A 16,880-nucleotide genomic window follows, 5' to 3' on the forward strand; every position below is an offset into this window, starting at 1 on the left:
AAGGATAGGATAAACAACACTGGGTTTGGAAAGCTGTCTGCGTTGTTTCGCGCCGGCACTTCGCGCGACGAGCGTTTTCCTCCTGGCGAACGAACGACGACGATGACGTGTATGCGATTGCTTTCACGGCGTGTATGCGGTGTTGCACTGCCACCAGAAGACTGACTGACCGAGCGAACCGAGGCTCAGGGGCTGCCCGTCGTGGTTGGTTTTGGTCGGTTTGGTCGGTTTTGCGTTTGATGGTTGGTCGGTTCGGTTCTGGCGCGAAGGGTGAAGCGTCACCGTATGACGCTGCAGGGCAGGCAGACGACCCCGAACCGAGGGGTGAGAAAAACATCCCTCCGATGCGAGTGAGTGCGACAGGCGAGCGAGAGCGAACGAGTGCGCACTCGTGCGAAGGGGCGGAGTTACGGTAGGTTCGTTCCCTGGGACGCAAGCTCGAATTCGAGCAGTTCGCGTAGCGGCAACGTTGCGTCGTTCGTTCTCGCTGGTTTCCTTTCGTGCGCCACACGGGAAACATTGCTAACTCCTCCCATTTCAGCGAGTGACAAATTCGGAGAGTTAGAGAGAGAAAGAGAGAGAGAGAGAGAGAGCGAAATAATGAAAGAGTGACGTTTCTGTCACTTTTCCCTACCGAACCTACATATGCAGCAGGCAGGGAGGCGAACGAACTATGTACAAAAGGGGGTGACTTTTTTCCCCACCCCTCGAGTATGCCGTCTCGTTTTCAAGTGCAAGTGCGTACGGTACGCAAATCGGGTGCTCTCGCTCGCACTCGGATGCTGCACGCCACGCGTCCTTGTTGTCCTTTGGCGGATCGCTGTCATCTTGCGGATGACAGATCATCGGCAAACCGAAATGTGGGCCACGGAGCAGGGCAAAAAGGCTTGGATTTAGTGCGCCTCTGGGATGTGGCCCGTTGGGGGAGTGGGGGGACGAGGCGGGTGGGTGGATGTTTTCCGCTTTTAAAACGTTCGTGTGTGTGCGAGCGGGAGAGTAAATGTCACTGAAGGACTGGACGCCCTTTGCCGCTTTGGTTTGTTGGGAAAACCGGTCCTACCGTCATCATCTCCCGCTACCTACCCCCGCGCTTGCACGCATCGTACCTCCCAAACGCCCCACCATCCCTTCCTCCTTGCGGGACAATATGGTGGTTTTTCCGCACCGGGCGGGGGGAGCGTGGGGTTGCGCGTTGTGGTGCCGTTTTTTGGCCTGTTTTTTGGCCGCCAAAAGCAGGCGTACCACAATCGTGCCGGTTTCCCGCCCTTCCTCCACCATGCCCCACTCCCTCCTTCCCTCAAACCCCAAATGTGGGGGCTGCGGGGGGTTTCTCTTCGCCCTTTTTTTCCCCTCCGTTCGGAATCGGGGGTGCTTTTTTGTGCTGTTTCATGCTGACGGCGACCCGGACGAGATCACAGCAGCACTGAAGGACTCTTTCTCCCCCCCCTCCCCTCCCCTTGTTCTCCCCACCATCCTTCCTTCTCTCCACCACAACTTTTATGTGCTTTTCTGCCCCCACGGATTGGAATGTTCACTGCGCGCTGGAGAGAAAACGTTCGGTCGAACAAAAAACCAGCAAACTCCTTCTCGGAAGGGCGGTAGGTGATTTGTTTCATTGGAAATTTTACGTTGCGTATTGTGATTTTGTTGTGAAAAGCCCGCGATGCTTAGGGTAAGGGCATTTGGTTGTTGTTTTTTTTCTCTCGTTCTCTTGGTTTTGTTTTTCTTACAAAGACACACAAAAAAGGGCAGGAAAGGGCTAGATTCCGCATCCATTTTCCAACTTCGCCCGACCGCAGGAGAAAAACCCGCCCGGGAAGGGTGCGGGGTTTTGCTTTTCCGTTAATGAGTTCAGTTCCAATGGAAGATGCTCACTGGTTTGAAAGTTGATAACTTTTCCAAGGCTGTTCTGCTGCCAGTTCGGGAAAGCGTACCATCTGTCTCGCGTGGTTTTTGTTGTTCTTTTTTTTGGCACCGAGAAAAGGGTTTTCCGGAGCATCTTTCAGGGTAGGGGGAAGACTTTTTTGCAAAGAGTCTAATAAAAAGAGATAACGAACTGAAACTCCGGATAAAAAATGAACTTCCTTCGAGGATAGGAATTTTCTACGAAAGAAAAGCTTACGCAACGGTTTCTTATTTCTTTTCTTTTCGTAATAAAATAGAAAGCAAATAGAAAGCACAAGAAACTAAACTGATGTAGAAAAATGAAGAAAAGCACTACAAACGGAAGTAACGAAACGAGTTAGCGAAAAAAAAATGGAAAAAAGGAACCACCCACCACCTTTAGGGGATGATTCCACCCGGTAGTGGTAGGCGAGGAAAACACACAAATAAACAAACAAACCGGGAGGAATTTAAAAAAAAACAACAAAACAAAATTGGAAAAATCCCCCCCACACAACACACATTCATTGGTTTTTGGGCGGCGTGTGTGTGTGTGTACATGTTGATTGTATGTGGTGGTAGTAGGTTTCGTCGGTCGGTCTACTATTTGCAACCGAAACCAACCCCAATGAATCAACCGACGAACCAACCACTTGTGTGCGGCCGATTGTGGTGGGCTGTGGCTTCCTACCTTTTGCTGGCGAGAAGGGAGGAGGATAGTGGGGGAGGGGTTGATGGAGGCGATGGAGATGACGCCGAGGACCTTTTACTTTTCCCGACCAATGTGGATCGGCAAGTTCCGTTTCGTTTCGAGAAAATGCTGTTCGGAGGGAGCTGGTTTCAAAGGATTTCCACACAACATCCACCTTCCGCGCTCCCTCTCCAGCGGAGTGATCGATGCGGAACCATCTTCGGGAGCCAGCAAGAAGCTGCGCACACCACCAAGGCGCACGCTGGGTTCCTTTTTTTTCCTACTTCTGGGGAGACTGGAGGAGAAAAAACCAAACATAGGCAGATCTCCAAACCCCCGAAAGGGGGCAGAGTCGAACGAGCAGAATGTTGCCAACGTTTGGAAAAGTTAAGAAAGATGGCAAAACCAAGCAAGCAATATGTGTGTGAAAGAGCGAAAGAGAGAAAGGAAGAAAGAACGAACAGAGTGGAAAAACTATGAGAAAAAGAACAACAGCTACCGATAAAAAAGGAGGAAAATAAACATCAGCACTAAAACATCGAACCACACGACTTGATCTCGGCAGAAGGATGTGCCAAAAGGCTCCTCTCGAATGGCAAATCCCGGTTTTTCGCGACTTGGAATATATACCAACACTATGTGTGTGTGTGTGTGGGTGTGTAAAAAAAACAGCGAAATTCTCCAGTGAAAGGAAACAGGACGATCCTAAAGGAAACTATTGCACGCCCGGTAGCCCTTTCCACCGTGCCTCGCGTTTCTTCTATCGAGCCGGTTTTAATTTATGACCAATCCGGGAAGAAATAAAAAAATAAAACTTATTCAATACCGAAGCACGAGATAAAGAGCAAAAGAAAGAAATAAATGAAGGACTGAAAAAGCAAGAGGAAAACTTCTTCAAAAATCTGCAACAACGTCGGCAGCCTCCTCGGGGTCGGGCTTATACATTTGCATACATCCTTGACTCGAGCAGCCACATACAGACACACGCACACACACACACACACAGACACAAACAGAGAGGAAAACCTCAACCGACCAGCCCACAAAACAGCCAGGAGGACCTCGAAAATAAACCAATCCTTCCCGGCCCCAACCAACCAGCCCGCAAACCGCTCAAACTAGCCAAAGGACTCACCCGAAATGTGTGGCCTGTAACCTGCTTTATAATATACATATACGCGCACACACCGACAGACACGCACACACCGAGCGAGCGAGCGAGTATGTATGTTTGGAGGTTAAAATGGCCGAGAGAAGGATAAAACAGCAAGCAGAACACGACGGCACAACGGACGCAACTGGAAAAGGGGTAAGCCGGAAGCACCTTCCTTCGTTCTGTCACCTTCCGTGTCCTCGTTTTTGGTGCTCTGTTTCCCTTGCTCTATCGCACGCTCTCTTTCTTTCCGCCGTTTTGTTCCGTTGTTGTTGAAGATCTTGGTTCCGCTTTTCTCACAACACATCTTTCGACGTCGGAAAAGCTGCAATCGAACTGGAAACCGTGCGAGGGGGACAGAGAACGGTGAAAATGCTTGCTCGAGTGTGTGTTTGTGCATAGGTGTGGGTGTGGGAGAGAAAGAGAAGAACAAGTGGAGCGAGTTTGCTCCATCGGACCAGCATGAAAACGATCTCCACTTTTCATCCCAACAACCGGCATGGTGGGTTTCCACCGAGAGATTAAGAGAGCAGGAGAGAAAGAGAGGGAGAGAGGAAAATAGAGTGAAAAGGGAAATGGAAAAATGATCTCACCGAAGGGGGGAAAACAGCGAATATGAACGCGTGCGAGGCCTGCGAAGGGAAAACACGACAATCGATGGAGCATTCGGAAAGGGGGAGAGGAAAAGTGGGAAGAGCAAGGGAACGGGAGGGAGGGGGACTCGGTGGGAAGCAAGAGCGAGAGTAAAACCCACAAATCCGCACGCTTGTCACCAAACGATGGCGGCCATTTTGCGTGTGCCATTTGTGGGCACACTTTCTGCCCTTAAAATGTTGGGTGTGCCACCACCACCACCGTCAGCCCCTTTCTTCATCCCTCCCCCCTCTTCCACTCATTCGCTGGGCGTGCGCTCACGCCTCTGTGTGTGTGTGTGTGCCACCACTATCGAGTGGTGAGCCAGCGAGAAGTGGTTTTGCAAAAGTCCCGTTTCGGAAAAGCCGCCCGCCGTGTGCCAGGACCTTCGCCTCCGAAAGCCGTCATCCTCACTCCCCCCCCCCCCCCCCCTTTCCCCCTCTCCCTACCTGCCCAGACACCTGCAAACATGCGTGACGATGTGGGCGGTTGGTCTGTTTACAACCGCTCGAGTGTCGAGGTGCGTTCTGTCAAAAAAAAAAAACCCTCCCGGCCAGCGCTTGGAAGCTTGGAAAAGCGACAGCCTCGCCAACAATGACGGCTCGTGACAGTAACAACGAGCAATGGCTTCCACAGTAACAACACCCACGCGCGTGTGTATGTGACGAACGATAGACATTCGCTTGGCATTCTTCCCCCCAAATATTGGTTTCCGTTCCATTGCAATCGAAGTAGAACGGGAAAATTGAAACGATATCCGAGCGACTTTTTGTTTTCCTCTTCCGGGATCGCGTTTTGCCAACCCTTTTTCCCCTTTCCCCGTTCCCCCGCGCGCCGCGACGAGGCGACTTTTCCGCACGTTTACACCAACGCGTTGCGTTCCAAAAACAAATAGGTACAACCAAACACACAATAAAAACAAAAAAGAGAGGGAGCAGACAAATCAACACTCAGCACGACAGCGGAGCACAATGATTTATACGTAACGAACTCCCCCGACCCTGCGTCGGTGTAACTTCCAATTCGGTGGAAAGGGGAAAACGAACAAGCGAACAGAAATATAAAGCTGCTACCGGAATGACAACAAATTGGACACGATTGATTACAAGCGGAAAAACAAAAAAGCATATTTCCAACAACGACAAACACACACACGAAACCTATAAACCAATCAGTACATATGAGAAATCGTATTCGATTCGGGTTTGGTAATTTGGGTTTAATGGATTAATGCAGAAGTACTGAACAGAAAGCTCTAAGGAAGAGAAGAACATCGCAAACCAATTTTGTTGATTGTGAAAAGCTAGAATTGATAATTCATGATGTTTGTATGGTTTCAATAGGGTTGCACACACCCTCAAACGTTCAAATACCTTACTTACTCGATATCTGCGCCTATTCTGGCGAATACCACAAGAGATACTGTAAATTTTGCAACACGTCAAGGTATATCTTTAGAAAATCTGCCAATCAGCATCAAAATCAAGTTTCGCGTGTAATTGTTAAAATCCTATAACCTACAACGTTGATACTCAAATAAATGTGTCTGCCGTGGTTGGAGCCTAAAGTTCACCTCTATACAGTACGTTGGGAATGCGTGCTGTAACCACCGATAGGCAGGCACGGGGAGCTCTAGTGTCCAGTTCTCCAAGCGACGACGACAACGACAACGGTGTCCATCGCCCTCTCGCCAACCCGGACGTCAACGAACGGCGAACCCTGGATCCATCCGACATCGCGGAAGTTCCAAGGTGGGAAAAGTGGAGGACACAGTGTGTGCACTGGGAACGGCTGCTATCCTCACCACCAACCTCGGCATACCGCATAACCCAGTATTTGTATCGGGTTTTGGGGTTACGGAGGTTTGCGTCCTACTCCAGCCCCGGTCGATCGGGTGGAGTATATCCGTACGCATCGGTTCGACACGTGAAGCAGGAGAACGGCCAAAGGGACGTAGGTCCCCACTCCCGAGGAGGGGGAAAAACCGCGAAGGGCCGCTTCCGTAAGATGGGGTCTTTTCGCGAACCGAGCAGCTGATTGTGATTAGCTTATCGTCGACTTTCTGCGGTGACGCGGTGTGGGATTGTGGGGAAGCGTCAACCATATTTGGTGGATGGAAAAATCCGATCATAATGTGGGCAGTGACGGCAAACCGCCAGGTGTAAATGTTGTGGTTATTTTTTGATTCCTCCACCGAGAGACCGGTGCGGTAGGTACAGCCAAGGCTGGCGGCAGCAACACCCAACTGGGAATCTAGGCTAGCAATGCATCAACGTCACCTAGTTTCCGAAACAAACCAAATCGTCGCTAGAAAAAAGTCACGTCATAACTTCCTGGTTCACTCCAATATCCGATTGGTAGACTAACGATACCTAGAAATTGATATCTTCAAAACGAGTATTTTGTAATGTGAGTTGAAATCGTTATATAGCATTAAACTGCTTCAATTTTATCCCGCAACAGCAGAACGAGAAGAATCGAAAGGTCCTCCAAACATGATAAAATTATGTACATCTCGATAAGCGTTGAGATATATCCTCCCCTAGGGGGAAGGGTTTTGGGTTGACGGAAGCGTATTTGGGGACGCACGGTGAACCAAATTCTGTTGTACATCTAAATTTATAGTCCTAGAGTTTCCGCAAACAATAATGCTCAGGCGCCGGTATTTATATTGCTTGCTGTGTACAAATACTCTTTCTGACAAAAACTACGAATACCGAATGGTGAACTTTTACGACGCAAGCTGTAGAGAAGGATCTTAACCGTGCGTGTTGCGTTTCTGTGGCCTTGTTTGATTCTCCTTCCGTACGCCCTGGAACCCCGGACTTCTGGCGGCTGCAATGCACCCACAGAGTGTCGCATCTCAATTCTGCGGCCGGAGCCCGGAAATGGAATCTCCGAAGCACTCGCACTCTTCCATTCGAGGAGCCAATTCTTTGTTCTTTTCGCCATTTGTCCTTTCTGCTTGTCCAAAAACCAGGGTCCGGAAGTGAAGCTATCCTTTCTTCGAGGTGCTGCCTGTGGTGACGTCCCATTGCCACTCGGGATGGACGTAAGTGGAACCATATGTTCCACCGGAATGAGTTACATAGAGCCGCTGGTAGGATCCTGCAATACTTGGTTCTGCCAATGTCGGTATTGGGTTTGCAACCGTCGGTAGTTGCCAGAATTGGGTAATCAGGCGTTTAGCCGATTCGGACTTCGTTGACGCTCTTATTCTTCCGCGCCTCGGGGTTAGAGGTCGCTCGATGATGGTGAGTTCGCGATGTGGTGCCAACGGGACACAATCATTCCCAAACGTCGCACTTCTGAAGCCATTAATGGCGTCCATGGCAATCCACCGCCAAAATGTAACAATGGCGCGAGTTGGTGCAACAATCTCGCCGGGACCCTTAGAGCTGTCTTCGGGAACAGCAAACAAAAAACCCCTCGACCTAATCCTTTCCGAAACCCCCCGGCCCCGTTCCCGCTCCCCTGCTGTGCGAGGCGCCCCGAGCCACTGCTCGAGGTTCCGCGACTTTAATTCGACGAATTAACAGCTTCACGCTGGTTCTGTTGTGCCGTGTTCCGTTGCGTTCCTGATTAAAACGCCGCTTGCTGACGGAGGCCCCCTGGCTGGCCTGGCTTCCGATTGCTGTCGTTCTTGTGTCGAACATGGGTTTTAACCGAACGAAAGACGTCGATATTCTCACGACCTGACGTGAATTCTCTGGGTTTTTTTCATCCCGAGTACCCCTGGATGTTGCACATTCGGTTTGGTGTTGATGGTAAACAATGTCGTCAAACCGTTGCCAACAGTTTCCCGCGCCTCCGGACTTCTGGTGCACCTCTGGAGCGCTACGCGGCACGCGCTCCCCATGGTTCGTTAGCTCTCGAAGTTTCAAGCTTCTCGGTTAATTCAATTTCGATGATGACGCACGCCGGGCACGTAGGGGACACGGGAACAAGCTGTCCAAGAAGGTAACGCGAGCCTCGGCTCTCGCATTCCCCGGCGGCATCGTTCGCCCGGGAGGCTGCTTCGCAAAGGTAAAACCAAAAACCCAAAAACTCCGGGGCTCGTGTTGCGGGCGTAATTCGAACCCAGCGGCGGAATCCCCCCCTGGTCCGGAGCGACGTGCTTTTGGGCGTACGTGTTTTCGGGATAATATTTGTACGTAACTGGAGCTACTATCGGGCGGAAAGGAGTCGGCGCCCGAGGGGGCCACAGCCTCCATTCTTACCCTTTGTTTGGTTGTTTGTTTGTTTGTTGGTGTGCTGCGGGTCGTTCTTTGTACATCCCAAATTTCTGATCCTCAAGTTCCATGTCTTCGGGTCGGCTACACCTTATTAGCAGCTTCCGTAATGGATGGTCTTTTCGTGGCATTCTAATGTTTCCGATTCGTATTCCAAACGCAAGCAGATTTCATTTCTGCCCTACCGTATCAATCCTACCTGCCATAAGCTCGGCATGCGAGACGTGGAATTACGGAATGTCTCCTCGTAAGCCGCACCTCGTAGGCATCTGCTACGAGGGAGAGTATATATCATCAGCATAATTTAGTTTGGGAAGCAAGCGCTAGATTACCACATCAAGAGCGAGGCACTCCCATGCCGACGGTGTGGCGGCACTTTCTTTTTTGGCAAAGTGGTACACGAGGTACTGACCCTCGGTGGGCAATCATCACCATCGCCGGGTCGGGAGGGATCGCAAACGGTCCAAGCGAGCGCAACGGCTTAGGAACTGCTGAGGAGCGCAACTAATGAGCTGGCTGATGAGTCTTGAGACGCTGGCGTTGGATGCTGGCTGGCAAGCGGCCCGGGGCTTCGGGTGACAACTAATCCGATTTATCTAGGCAACGGCGTGGTTCGCACAGCTTCCACTGGCATCCCGACGGCCACGGACTTCGGACTCGATTCGACTCGCCTACATCGGATCGCTCCCGAGGCGAGCGGGTTCGAGGCAGGCAAAGGACCATCAGGTACCGACTCTCTACCGGCCTCCGGTCAGGTACCCAGGGCAGGACCCAAAAAGTGACCAACTGCACCGGTGGTGAATGGTTGCATAAACAACCACAACAAAACTCCTCAAGGGTCGCGGGCGTCCGGAGCGAAACATTCCCGGGAGCTAATAAATTGCACAAATCCATCGCTCAACCGGATGATTAAGCTCATTATCGGGAGCCGAACGAGCTGATTTACCGCCTTTTCAGTTGCGTAAGTGTTGCGTGCAAATAGTTCATTAGCAGGGAAGCGGATCGGATCGCCCGGGAGCTACCTGGAGGAGCCAGAAAACGCAACGCCTCGGATCCTTCGGATGGATTTGAATTCGATTACCTTCGGCTCGGTTTTTCCACAAGAGAGGCCTCTATTCAGGAGCTTGTGCTACTCCTACATCCGCCATTGGAAGAGCTCGTTAGGTTGCGTCGGCTCGAGTCCTCCAGCTCCAGTTCCCACTTGGGAATCAAATCAAGAAAAAAACATCAAACTCCATCCACGGGAAGGTGCGTTCGGACGGCGATGTTATCAGCGATGAACGAAGGAAGTACAACGTAAAGCAAGGCACATGTATATCTATACACCGGCGAACGACATCTGAAGCTAGGCGACACCGGAAAAAAGGGATTCACGAGTTCGAAGGACACCGGCATTTTTTATTTTAAGGTTTAGAGCAGAGTTTTTTTTCGCAGAGTACCTATTCGCAGATACCATCCTTCCCGAGGTATCGATGCATCAAAGGGGGTTGTTTCCTTTCCGCTTTTGTTGTTGTTGTTGCTGCGTAATCTGTTACGCCCTGCTTATTGAAGAGTAATATTAAACTGTGTCATTGTCACTGTCAATCGGATCCGAGGTTGAGCATTGTTGGGACGTCACCCAGGACAAATCTCGAATGTTGTTGCTACCATGCACGGATATGTTTTCCTATCTGTTATTAATTCAACACATCCCTTTGCCGGGAGAGCCGGCGGCAGGAACCTCCACACGGTGAGGTGAGAAACCGATGGAACGGAAACATCAAGCTCTTTAGGCCTGTTTTAGGTCGTGGGAGAGCTGGAAGCTTTGCGACGTAAGGATGTACGAAGTACGCTAATCCAAAACATCCCTCGCAGGGTATGGCTTGTTGACCTGAGGAAGAGCAAACCAACCACATCCATCTCTCCCCCCCTTCCCTTGCTTGGGAAAACACACAAACAAAAATAACAACGGGAACACTCGAATCGCAACGTCACGGAATCCAGCAGTCCGGGAGTTCCACCTTCCGAAAGGCCGACACTATTAATAAAGAAAACACAACTCCAACACAGCTCCTTCGGCATGTCCTTCTGCCGAATGTGTGTGTGGAGAGAGATTTGTTTGTGTTCTTTTGTTCGGTCGCTGGTAGTTTCCACTTGGTTTTCCTCCCAACTCAGCAGCATTGTCTTCGGGCCGGTACTTAACTTCAATTTGGTGCCGTCTACCTTACGACAATGCTGATTGCGGATGGGACTTTGTTTAGGGCCCGGCCGAATGAGGGCGATTACGATGCTAATGCCATTGTTTGCCACGTTTGTGCGTAAGTTTTTTTTGGCAGAAATTGCATGTTTCGCTCTCTGCAACGCATTGTTCCCTCCACCGTCGAGCTTCGTCCGTTCTGTTTCGTTTGCTTTTTAAAGGAAGAAAATAATTTTTTGACGGGATTACTTACCGTGGAAGTGCATCCCATCGGCCTTTCTCTTCAGCGATGTCTATTAGCAGTGGCAATCGATGGCAGCCGATCAAGGTTGGCAAGGATTAGAAAAATGTGATTTCTCCCATAATGTAGCGGACCACAACTCAAATATAGTATTGTCTTGACCAGGATGTACCAAAAGAGAGGAAGGAAAGATATTCTTATTGTAACAGAACATTTTTAAATGTACTTACTATTTTATAACACAGCGATTCAGAATATTTCACAAGAGTTCAATTATTAAAATCATCTATTGAAAAGACTACATTTAAATATAAAAGAGATTTTTCTAAAATAAAAGTTGAGAAAAACTGTTCATTTATGGAACTAACACTGTTCTCTTCATTGTACATAGTTTTGAGATAGATGAAGAGACATAAATGGGGAACATTTGTAAACACACAATCCAGCTATGCAGTAGGATTAATTAAAAAGTAAGAAATTCAATTTCAATTTGAAAATCAAGCTATACTCAAGGAGTATAATATACCCAAGAAGTGAAGTAAAAAATTAAAATCAAGTAAAAAGTGACAAATTATAATGTTGACACAATTTGGGAGGAGTTTGTATCAATTATATTTGCAAAACGGTATCATCATTAGTGTTGATGAAAGTTATCGTTAAAGTGATTATTGTCAACAGTACTTACACCTATTGGAGATCTGAGTTAATTTAGGATAAGGCTAGGACATTTGTTCCGGAAGTTGAAAGCCTTTAAACAAATATGGTCATAAAGGGTTTTGTTAAGTGCAAGTGAACAATGAAGGATCTGTAGGAGGATTCTTCGAAACGTTTATTAATGAACTATCTACATTAATGAAAAAAGGTTAGATTTTCAGTTCTACAATACACATTGGATATTATTTTGTGCCACAATTAGAAAACTAAGCGATATTACAACAAGTACGCGACGTATAATTATGTTTCCGATCGGTTACGAAATTAGTCTTGCTTTTGATAAGTTATCAACTGATTATCGTAAACAATACCTATTGTAGAAATTTTATTGTTTTACCAAGTAAAACGTAAATGTCACTTCGGGAGTTTGTTGTAGCCATTAGATGGATGGATTATAAAGGATTTTGTTAAGTGAAGTTGGTTCGAGAAGGTATTTTTCATTTTAAGACGGAAGTAAACGTTCAATGCTGCTTGATTTCGTTGCCGAAGGCCGATAGGAGTCATTGCTGCCATTGTTCGGTCGCGGATCACCGTGCACAATGGTCACCTGCGCTCCCAAACACACGCGGCTTAAGGCCCCAGGAAACCTCAAACTGCAGGACAATGTGATTCCGAGGGCAGGCAGCTTCCGGCCCGGCATTAACAACCTTTACCGAGAAGTGTGACGCTTTTCCGCAAAGGACAAGGCCGAGGTGTGGTATGCAAAAAAAAACCCCCGACTGGTGAGACAGAGCTCCCTAGAGGCTAATCTACTTAGCGAGGGGCTGATCCCTGCAGCGAGGCACTTGCACAGAGAGAAGAAAAGTTCCAATTCTATTATGCAAACGATTCGGTTCGATCTCGCTCTACATCCTTGTCGGAAAAATATCTCGCCGGACTACGCCTGTTTACGGTTCAACACTCAACACGCCGAAAACGGGGCAACAATTGCGACCTGTCACGAACATCCGGCACCCGGAAGATGCGTTAAATTTCGTTTCTTCGCCTCAGAGACAGAACTCCTCGCAAGTCGTTTCTCTTCCCCGATTTTCAATTACGCAAACAAATAGCAGGAATCGGAAGGAATCAGCCACTCGAAAAGCATCATCAATTGCTCGTTATCAACAGCTCCAACGCGTCTCGGGCGCGTCGCTCGCATAATCTTCGAGATTTTTCTTTTCCCGGCCCTTTCCCCCCCCCCCCCCCCCCCCCCCCCCCGCGACACGGCCGAAATCGATGCTCGCTTTGCTTTCTCTCGTCGGATTTGTTTGGTTCCGTTTCTTTTTTTTTTCCTCCACAATCTTAGGAGTTAGGGCACAACACCGACATCCGCCATTGTTCCCGATGGATGGATTCATTTTGATTTCACATCGCCCTAAGGATGTTGGGGGGGAAGATTTTCCGGAACCGAAACAAATGATCGGGAGAAAATCGGAGGCGAAACGTAAGGAACAACAACAAGTCAAACGCCAGCGGGGAAAATATGATTCGCACTCATTCGAGGATGTGGTGCGTGGGTGCGTCCTTTCTCGCACGCCATTGGAAAATCGGTCGTGAAAAATGACTGCACCCAAAAGGCTGCCCCGGACGTGATATTTTTCTTCCGTACATTCATAATGAAGCAAAGGATGCCACCCCTAGTGTTGGGTGGAAAATGTGGTGGCCAATGTTTTTTTTTCCATTTGTTCGTCAGCCTCAAGGATCGTAACGGAAACCGTCAAATCAACCACCATGCTCGACCTCCCCCACCCCCGTTTTTCCCCCCCTACTCTTGGGCAGTTTTCCAGATGGGGTTTATGGTTGGCTGAAAAATGATTTGCCATCTTGAGGGAGCGTTTTCTTTCAACCCCCCTTCTGGATTGTTTGGAGAAGGGAAAATTTCTACACGTCGTCGAGGTGAACTTTCGTCTTTCGACACCCCCCTCTCCCTCCCCCTCCCACGCCTGCGACAAGTATTCGTTACGCCATTTGTTTCTTTTTTTTTGTTTAATAAAACACAAGAAAGCAAACCCGTCCACAATCTGGCACAAATCTCGACAGCGGCATGTCTTGTTGGAAATCGGAAGTGGTGGGGGGGAGGGCAAAGAAACATGCCTTCATGTCTCGTGAAACACACGAAGCACACCGTCCTCTCCCAAGAGCCATTGAAGAGCCGGTGTTCGATCGAGGTTTGACTCGGAGAAATGGCACAGTGGGCAAATAGCAGCGCACTGTTGGCTCAATCGGAGGAGCTCGGAGGCCATAACTGTTTTTGATTATTTACATTTTGTTTTTGTTCTACTTATTATTAACTGAGTTCGTATTGAAAATCGACCTGTTTAGTGAAGGTTAAACAGTTTGTAAATCATGTCGGAAAAATGAACAACAAGGTAAGTGTAAGAAAAATTAATTTTAATTCCTCGAACTGTGCAATATGCATCTTAGATTGTTGCAATATTAAATGGAACTACTTCAAATTACACATATTGCCATAATTAGTATTTGTAAATAAATAATTTAATTCAAATCTACTGAAAAAAGGATCCTTACGGATGAAAACTTTGTTGACATTGGTTCACAAAAACTTGCCACTGTCAGCTCAACTGTGCGCGTGGACAAGCGGTGGGGCTGGGAAAAAGGGGTTTGTCACAAAATCTAATGTCATCGGCAAACAGATGGCGGGACGAGTCAGCGCGGCCAAGATATGCCAGATATGCCAGAAGCCTTCTTGCCAACGTAAGAAGTTTTGATTTAAACAAAAAATAAAGAATGGAAAAAAGCCATCAGTAGAAGACTTTTCGCTTGGAATGATAACGGTTCTTGAGGCCGAAACCCGCACCAAAAAGCAGCTGATTGTCTGTGGGGCACCAACATCGTTGACACGTCACTCGTTCGTGGGGGGAGGGAGGGGGAGGAAATGGGTCCTTTTTTCCGGCGTACAGAAGTTTTTCTTCGCTGCCCGCCCTGCTTCTTGTCCGAGTGGGAAGTTTTCTCCGGGGGCACGTCGACCGCTTTTTTGGCACTGGTGCACTCGCAATGTGCAAAGCGCATCGGCCCCTTCGGAATGCAACTTCTTGGAAAAAATTAGAACATCCAGCCCGTGACACGGTGCAGTTTTTAGCGAGGTCCCGCCTCGACTTACCGCCCGTTTTCCTGCGTTCCTCAGATTTCACGCCCAACGCCGCCTTACCTACCTTTACCTTCATATCCCGTGGCGGGCGCTTTGTTTGTTTACGCTTTTCGGTTCGCTGTCAAGCGCGCGGGTGACATTGGGCTGACGTTTGCGATGTTCGTCGCATTGTGTTGCGCTGCGCTTTAGATCCTTTTATTTCACCCCCGGACTGCTCGAACGAATCCTCTCCATAAACATGCGAGTGTAATGTTGTTTTCCTTCCGCGCCGTTTTTCTTTTGCACCGTTTTGCTTTCCTCTTCTCCACCTATTCAGCGCAGATCATCGCTCGACTCGTCGCTTTGAGCTAATTTATTTGTTTGTTTGTTTATTTACGCTCACTTTTATTACAACTTCACTGCCGCTTACCTTCGGCGAACTATCACAAATGTGTGTAAGTGTTTGTGTTTTTGTACGGCGGCATACGAACGATGGTCCTCAAAGAGCGCACCAGGGCCAGAACCTGATCTAGCACAAAACGCCGAAGTTGTCCTTTTTCGACCCAATTTATCTCCCTCTCACCCCCTCCCTTCCATTTGATTCGCTCCAATCCGGAGGTAGCCCGGTCTTGTCCCCGGGTGCGAACACTTACTTTGCACCCTAATCGCCATCCAACTGTGCGTGGCCGATTGTTGTCTACCGGTTGTCACCTTTTACCTTCGTTTTTTTTTCTTGCTGTGGTGTTGCTGTTCGCTTCCCTTGCCTTTTTGGGCCTTTATCGGCTTCGAGTTATTTACCCAATTACTCACTACTAACGCACGTCTTTACCTCCAAGACGGCAAGCAATGTTTCATCTATCATTCGCCCCGCTCCCTGGCGACCCCCTGCCGCGGTGGGTCGATCGAGAGAGAGAGAGAGAGTTGATTTTTTCCCCGCGGGTTCCTCCGGTTCCATCCAGTCAATTCCTTTTCCAAAAATATAGATGTTGACACAAACATCCTTCGGCACGGTCAAGTTTCTATTCTTTCCATTCCGCTTGCTTCTGCTGCGGCCTTCTCGGCCTTTTTTATTGTGATTTTTAACTATTATTATGTTGCGGGAAGCATGTGGACCGCACTGTTAATACTCCGTTGCTGGTTGCAGCTTTTGCGTCGCCCAACACTCCGGCCATCGTCTCACTGTGAGCTTTTTTTACTTCTCTCCGGTGCGCTCCGGTTAATTCATCAAATGCGCGCACGCTGTGATGTTGTCGCACACCATCACCACCACCGTACAATGCGTCATTGTTGGCACACTGCTGTGTTTTTTTTTCTTATCCTTCGTTTTTTGGCTGAAATTTGCCCTTTCCTACCGCGCGCTTCGAGGGCACAATGGCGGAAAATTCGGACGAGGATGGCTAACAGGCTCGGTTAATGGAAAACTCGGGACGCGCTCACAATGGGCGCAAGATAAATCACATGTGTTGACACACACAAACTCATATGCGCGGGATTCCGTTCTCTGGTGCTGATAGAATTGTCAAATAAAAAAGAGAACTCAAAATAAAATTTAAAAAAAGCCCCGAAAAATATCAATATCATTTTCCATGCGAGAAGCTGTCCATGGCGGAAGAATTTCGGCGTAAGCAAGTAAGCGTTTTTTCTTCTTAATTTTTCCGTTTGAAAAACGATCCAGCCCCGAACTCGGCCCGGGGAAAAGGACACTGCGCTCGCCTCGATCGACCGACAAAGGCCTGGCCAGGGCTCGCTTATCCAATGTTGATGGGCGCATCATCTCCCTCTGTAGGATATGTTTTTTTTTATCCTCCGGTTGGTTGGTTTGTTGTACCATTGCCTCTTTTTTTTTGTTACTGTGTCTTGTACGTCTTGTTTTGTCATGTCTTCGGGTTGCACGTAATCGGGTTACGTCTTCATTACCTCATTGCGTTCCCGAGGTACGGTTCGGATTGCACCAACCGAACGTCTTCTTCCTTCCCCGGAGGATCTTTCGTGCGAGATGTCCAGATAAAACGCATGCCAAAGACAAACAACACAAATCTCGATGTCCGGATGACACTTCACCGTGAGTTCCGATTGCCCAAATCGTATC

Source organism: Anopheles ziemanni, chromosome X (assembly GCF_943734765.1).
Source record: "Anopheles ziemanni chromosome X, idAnoZiCoDA_A2_x.2, whole genome shotgun sequence".
In the NCBI taxonomy this organism is placed as follows: Eukaryota; Metazoa; Arthropoda; class Insecta; order Diptera; family Culicidae; genus Anopheles; species Anopheles ziemanni.